The sequence below is a fragment of the Phragmites australis genome, chromosome 4, assembly GCF_958298935.1.
Source record: "Phragmites australis chromosome 4, lpPhrAust1.1, whole genome shotgun sequence".
NCBI lineage: Eukaryota > Viridiplantae > Streptophyta > Magnoliopsida > Poales > Poaceae > Phragmites > Phragmites australis.
Genome location: NC_084924.1, coordinates 11,237,312 through 11,245,057, shown reverse-complemented (window position 1 = coordinate 11,245,057; position 7,746 = coordinate 11,237,312).

Genomic DNA, 7,746 nt, shown 5'->3' with positions numbered 1-7,746 from the left:
AGGGTCCTCTGATGCATCTACTCCTTCAAGCCCAATGTGGTCTGGTTGCATACCCAAGTTGAAGTCATCTTCTTTCCAAAGAAAACTCTGAAGGTCTGATTCTATGCTGCCATGTGGGACTTGTTTCCAATAGATGCCCAACAGATTTCCAAAGAAAACTGACAGATGCCATTGCTGCTTATAAAACTTCTCAGGGGATATTTCACTGCGTTGCACCAACACCATTCCAGCATGTTTTGCAGGCATTTGATTCGGCACAGAAAGAACTTGAACCACCAGAGAGCAGCCCTCATCCTCCTTGCCCAGCTCACTGTGTTTGTCTCCCAGCAGAAGAGATGCTTTGCCAAGGTCTCATGCGGCATGAACTCGGCCATGAGCAGCCGTTCGCCGCTCTCGCGGCAGCATCCGATCAGGTTGGCCAGCCGGCCACTCCTCAGCTGCCTAACAAATAGAACCTCTTTGGACAAAACATGAATGCTAAGAGGCATTACCCACGGTGGGCACCAGCTCTGCTCCATCCACCAGTGGAGGATGCCGGGAGCGTGGTGCGACACGCGCAGCGCCCACTGCTCGCCGTACTCCTGCTTGCCGTACTCATCCGCCGCCAGCTCCGCGGGGAACCCGGGCCACCAGTGGTTCACCACCGGCGCCAGCATCACAGCTCCGGCGATCCTATGGCGATGTACTTGAGCGCGCCCCAGACGGCATGGCAGCTGAGGGAGAAACCGACGAGTAGAACTTGTCGCCGAGGCTAAGAGCGTCGGCGAGCTCCTCGATGTCCAGCGCCGCGCTCCTCACCGAGCGATTCGGCCTTTCGGGTTTGGATCGCTCTTGCCGTAGCCGACGCGGTCGAAGCCGACCATGTACACGCCCAGCTCCTCAGCCACTTCCTCGAACACCTTGCAGTTTTGGCTTGTTGCATGTATATTTCATTTCGTAAGGCTTAAGTTCATATTTCTTTATGATGTTACTTATGCTATACTTGAAGTATACCTGTGACGGTACATAACTTTGAATTTATTATTGATCAGATCGTAGATCTTGATCTGATAAAAGTATGCATTGTTTCTCCTTCTGGATATGATTTCTTTCACCTTAAATGCAAACCACGTGATACACTCTATAGCAATGTTACCACGGTCTTGAAAGTACTCCACTATTCTATAGAATGCGAGCTCAATAATAGTACACAATGGAAGGTTCCGTACACCCTTTAGAACATTGTTAAACACATCTGCTATATTCATTGTCATGATATTGTATCTAACATGGGATACAATAAATTTAGAAGGGTTTTTTCAATAAGAAAGGGTAAAATACGATCATTAAAATACTATGTGCTAACTTAGCACCATCAGTATCATGGATTAGGGCCCAATGCTCTGTCGGCTTCTCCGCTATCCACTAGCTAAATGTAGCATGTGAACGATTAATGATAGTTTGGCCCTCACCATTGGTGTCCGCAGATGATCCTTCTGTGCTTGCTGCTCTGCTATCATCTTGTAAGTGGTCTTATTTAATTCTCTTCATATCTCGTTGAACTTCGTTTGTTGGTTCTGAAAACACAACCTTTTGAATCTTTTTACAAGAAACTTGTTGTGGTATTTTGTGTATAGGTTCGCGTCCAAGTGTCGCATGCATCATCTTCTCTCCACATCAAGTCATGCAATTGAGTTGTTTGTGCTATTATGCAACACGTTCAACGCACGCAGAAGGCCCTTGATGTGTTCTGAGATGATGCAAACTCGTTCTCTATTGCTGTCGGTGTATTCAGAACCAGGGGTCCCTAAGTCCCGAGGCCAGGCCGGCCATCCACCACATGTCACCACCCTGCAAGGTAAGAAAAAGCTAAGTCCGGGGAGAAGGTGCTCGGGGCCGCCGCCTCTGGTTCCCGAGCACCCTAGTTCCCCGATGATCTGCAGGGCCCAAATACTAAGAACGAAGTGCTCGGGAGAGAGTGCTCGGGGCTGCACGTGGCAGCCCCCGAGGACTCGGTGCCCCGAAGGTCCCACCGAAGTGCTCGGGAGAGAGTGCTCGGGGCTGCACGTGGCAGCCCCCGAGGACTCGTGCTCCGAAGGTCCCACCGAAGTGCTCGGGAGAGAGTGCTCGGGGCTGCACGTGGCAGCCCCCGAGGACTCGGTGCCCCGAAGGTCCCACCGAAGTGCTCGAGAGAGAGTGCTCGGGGCTGCACGTGGCAGCCCCCGAGGACTCGGTGCCCCGAAGGTCCCACCGAAGTGCTCGGGAGAGAGTGCTCGGGGCTGCACGTGGCAGCCCCCGAGGACTCGGTGCCCCGAAGGTCCCACCGAAGTGCTCGGGAGAGAGTGCTCGGGGCTGCACGTGGCAGCCCCCGAGGACTCGGTTCCCCGAAGGTCTCACTCGAGTGCTCGGGAGAGAGTGCTCGGGGCTGCACGTGGCAGCCCCCGAGGACTCGGTTCCCCGAAGGTCTCACTCGAGTGCTCGGGAGAGAGTGCTCGGGGCTGCACGTGGTAGCTCCCGAGGACTCGGTTCCCCGAAGGTTCGCGCAAGATCATTCAACGACCCGAAGGGTCCCGTCGTCAGGGTGTCATCCAGTCAAAGGCCCAATGCCGCATTTAATAGGCACGCGCGGTCTGACATCCTGACATCCTGACATTCTCAGCTGCCCACGCCCCAGTGTCAGACCCTGCCATGCACTGGCAGGGGGGCGTGGGTCCATTAAATGCACGGGTCCCGTCCCGTTTCATCCAGGTGCCTCGGGATAACGTTGCCAGAATCGAAGCGCTCGGCCTGCCACCCTGCCCTGGCAGAAGAACAAGACAGGGTGGGCGCACCGGGCACCTCTGAGGCTGCCCGGTGGGCCCCTTTCATGGCGCCCCGAGGCTTCCGCAGCGGCTGGTGGTCGAATGCGCGCCGCATTTCTCCACCGCCCCTGTCACTTCGCCAAGATGAAATGATTACGCCTTTATCCGTGGCACCTTGGCATTCGCGTCCCCTCTTTCCCATTCAGGATATGTTGAGGTCGGCGCGCCTATAAAAGGAAAGGATGGAGAACACTAAAAAAGAGAGAAACAGCCCCCGACCACAAGACAACCAAGAGACCAGATAACCAACAATCTCCGGCGAGCCAGGCCAAAGATAGATCGACAGACACTCGAACCAGCTCAAGTTAAGCTGGAACATAAGAGCCTCAAGCTCTTTGTAAACAGTTCTCCCCTTAGAACCAGATACCTCCTTGAAGAATCCCCTTCAAGGATAAATATAGCGCTCATACAGGAGTAGGGTGTTACGCCTCCGTGCGGCCCGAACCTGTCTAAAACCCGGCGTACCCACTAGCCATCGCATTTATTTCCGTTCCCGCTTATTTCCCACACAAGCTTTTCCAGGATCATCCCCCCGGCCGAATCTCTAAAAAGGGGTCTCTCGGGATCCCTGCGACAGGAGTTCACTCTCCGACAGCTGGCGCGCCAGGTAGGGGGGAATATCCCTGGATTGTTTGTTTCACTTTTTTCTCCACAGGAAAAGATGGCCGGTGGGCACCGTCTCCAGCGTTCCGGCTCCACTTCCAGTAACGGAACGCTGCCCCACGACCGAGAAAGCCCCGTCGCTGCTGCGTGCCCGCGGCAGCCGCCATCCACGCGTGCGGTTTTTCCCGCCCAAGGGGATCAAGGCGCTGGGCCCATCAGCGCCGCCGCCGCTGCCGACGTACTTTCCGACCCCCAGCAGGTGGTCGGGACCCCGGCCGCCAGGTCCGCCTCTGGACCACGTCGGGTGCCGCCTCGGCGCAGGCTCGCTTTCAGTGAGGCCAGCCCAGGGAGCGCGTTGCTTGCAGCACAAGCTCTCCTCAGACACCCGCCCATTCAGGCCACGCCAAACACTCCGGAAGGCCGGTGGATGCAAGATGTCGTCGCTTTGGTCGGCACTGCTCGTCGCCAGGTGCAGGCCGGGAGTCCTCGCGCCACTTCTCGGCACGGTGCCGCCAGAGCCGGCTCCTCAGCGGGCAACACCCGCACGGGCCGAGGGGTCTCCAGGCGGAGCGCCATCCCCCTGGCCATGTCCGAAGCCCGGGACCTTCGTTTGCATCTTGACGAGCGAAGGGGCCACGAAGATGCCCGAGTCACTCTCGAACGTCAGCGGGAGACCCGGCAGGGGGTTGGGGCAGAGGACCAGGCTTCCTCTCTCCCGGCCCACGACCACCGGGGATCCCCGGCTCGCCGCTTCTCGCCACCGAGAACCCCCGCTCGTGCTGCGGGGTACGGCACCGGTTGCCGTGCCTTCACCACCGAGCTCCGCCGGGTGAGGTGGCCTTCCAAGTTCCGCCCCGAGCTGCCGGAGAAGTACGACGGGTCCATCGACCCCGTCGAGTTCCTCCAGATCTACACGACGGCCGTCCAAGCGGCCGGAGGCAGCGAAAAGGTGATGGTAAACTATTTTCATGTTGCCTTGAGGGGTTCCGCCCGCTCTTGGCTTATGAACTTACCCTCAGGATCTATCAGCTCCTGGGATGACCTGTGCCACCAATTCGTGGCCAACTTTCAGGGCACGTTCGCACGTCCCGGTTTGGAGTGCGACCTCCACGCCGTCCAACAGCAGGAAGGGGAGACGCTACGGCGATTTATACAGCGTTTCAGCCAGGTTCGCAACACTATTCCGCGAGTGGCCCCCCATGCTGTTATTGTTGCTTTCCGGCAGGGCGTCCGTGATGAGCGGATGCTCGAGAAGCTAGGTACGCACGAGATCGAGACCCCTGCGGAACTTTTCGCACTGGCCGATAAGTGCGCCAAGGCTGCGGAGGCCAGGGCGTGGCATGCTCCTCGCCCCGCTTCCGATCAGCCAAGTTCTTCCCGCTCTGATAAGCGGGAAAAGAAAAAGAGAAGGAAGCGCGAGGCAGCTCCCGTCGAGCCAGCCCAAGTCCCCGCTCACAGGGTACCGCAAGAGCCCGATCACCGGCAAGAGCGTCGACCGGGTGTCGATCGGCGTCCCGTCGGGGCCCCTGCTCGGGCTCCTCCTCGGGCCTCTGTGCCCGCGAGGGCCCCGGCACCGGCTAGGGCGCCAGCTCCAGCAAGAGCCCCGGCCCCTGGCCGAGCTCCTATTCCAGCGAGGGCCCCCGCTCCCGCGGGGCCCGAGCCAGGTAAATGGTGTCCCATACACCTGACCAGATGGCACGACCTCACGGAGTGTCGTACGGTCAAAGGACTCGTGGAGCAGCGCCAGAGGGAGCGCGACGAGTCCCGCGGAGGAGGCGATACCGAGGTCGTCCCCAACAACGCCGAGCTCGGCTTCCAGGAGCCCGAGCATGCGGTCGCCTTCATCGACGGGGGCGCTTACACACCCTGCTCGCGCCGTGGCATCAAGGTCATGCGGCGCGAAGTGTGCTCGGCAACCCCGAGCGAGGAGGCCACAAGACCCCTGAGGTGGTCGGATGCTCCGATCACGTTCAGCATGGCTGATCACCCCGTCAGTACTGCAGCCGTGGGACGGCTACCTCTGGTTGTGTCTCCCACTATCTGCAATGTTAAGGTCGGCAGAGTGCTGATCGACGGTGGTGCCGGCCTCAACCTCCTTTCCAAAGAGGCTTTTGAGAAGCTGCAAGTATCTTCCCGACGCCTAAAGCCGTCACTCCCCTTCTGTGGAGTAACTCCCGGGCACTCCCTGCCCCTCGGGCAGGTTGAGTTGCCTGTCACGTTCGGGAGCCGGGACAACTTTCGCACGGAGTGCGTCCTCTTCGATGTCGCGGAGCTCCCTCTCCCCTACAACGCCATCCTCGGGCGTCCGGCGCTCGCCAAGTTTATGATGGCCGTGCATTATGCATACCTTACGGTTAAGATGCCCGGCCCCGCAGGCTCTATCTCCGTGATCGCTGACTCCGGCGGCGCTGTCTCCTGCGCCGAACAATCATACATGGCTCTGGTCTCAGCGCAGGCCGAGGTTGATGGCTCTTCAGGGGGCCCGGGACCCTCTTCATCCAGACCCCGACTCGCCGCCGACACCTCTGTTCCAACGAAGGAGGTCGAGGTGGGCGAAGACGCTACCCAGGTTGTCCGTATCGGCAGCGACCTGGGCAGCAAATAGGAAAGCGCGCTCGTCGCCTTCCTCCGGGCTAACGTGGACGTGTTTGCCTGGCAACCGTCCGACATGCCCGGGATCCCTAGGGAGGTGATCGAGCATCACTTGGCTGTGTGTCCGGACGCCCGCCCAGTGAAGCAGAAGGTCCGGCGGCAGGCGCCAGAGCGCCAGGAGTTTATCCGCGAGCAGGTCCGCAAGCTCCTCGACGCCGGATTCATCCGAGAAGTCCTCCACCCCGACTGGCTAGCAAACCCAGTCATCGTCCCGAAGGCCAACGGCAAGCTTCGCATGTGCGTGGACTACACCGACCTTAACAAGGCTTGTCCTAAAGATCCCTTCCCCTTACCTCGCATTGATCAAATCGTAGATTCAACTGCGGGATGTGATCTTTTGTGCTTCCTAGATGCAAACTCTGGGTATCACCAGATTCGCATGGCCGTAGGGGACGAGGAAAAAACTACTTTTACTACCCGGTGGGGACTTATTGCTACATGTCAATGCCTTTCGGCCTGCGCAACGCTGGATCATCCTTCCAGCGCGCCATTCGTATCACTCTTAACTCGCAGGTTGGCCGCAACGTCGAGGCTTACATCGACGATCTCGTGGTCAAAACCCGAGACCGCGCCACCCTGCTCGAGGACCTTGCCGAGACTTTCAACAGTCTCCGCTCTACCCGCCTCAAGCTCAACCCAGAGAAATGTGTCTTCGGGGTGCCGGCGGGCAAGCTCCTTGGTTTCTTGGTCTCTGGCCGAGGAATCGAGGTCAATCCGGAGAAGATCCGGGCCATCGAGCAGATGCGACCCCCGGTTCGACTCAAGGAGGTCCAGCGCCTCGCCGGCTGCATGGCAGCCCTCGGGCGCTTCATCTCCAAGCTCGGGGAGCGAGGGCTCCCCCTCTTCAAGCTTTTGAAGAAATCCGGTCGTTTTGACTGGACGTCGGAAGCCGAGCAGGCCTTCCGTGACTTAAAGAAGTACCTTACCTCGCCACCCATTTTGGTGGCTCCCACCCAAGGTGAGCCCCTACTACTTTATGTTTCGGCCACTCCACAGGTCGTGAGCATAGTGCTGGTGGTGGAGCGCGATGAATGTTCGGGGCCGGGTGCTGGGTCCCAGCTCCCAGAGGCCCCCGACCGTTCACTTATCCTCGCGGCTCCCCCTGGGCAAGAGGTCGAGCCCGAGCACACTGCTCTTCCCAGCCAAGGAATCGAGCCCGAGTGCCCGGCCAGCCCCGACCATACCGCCGACCCTGGGGGTTGTGGCAGCCCCCCGGGTGGGGCCACCATCCGGGCCCGCCGGGTACAGCGACCGGTGTACTTCGTCAGCGAGGTCCTCCGGGAGGCCAAGACAAGGTATCCCCAGGCGCAGAAGCTACTCTATGCCATGCTCGTCGCCTCCCGGAAGCTGCGCCACTACTTCCAGGTGCACAAGATCTCGGTGGTTACCACTTATCCACTGGGACCCATTCTCCGGAACCGGGAGGGCACCGGGCGCGTTGTCAAATGGGCGGTTGAGTTGGCGGAGTTCGACCTACACTTCGTCTGTCGCCAGGCAATCAAAAGCCAGGCACTCTCCGACTTCTTGGCAGAATGGACGCCCGTCCCCTGCGTCATCCCAGAAGAGATCTCTGCCTATCCTGGGCACGACGCGCCCGGGTACTGGGTTATGCACTTCGATGGCTCCCTCTCGCTGAAAGGCGCAGGGGCCG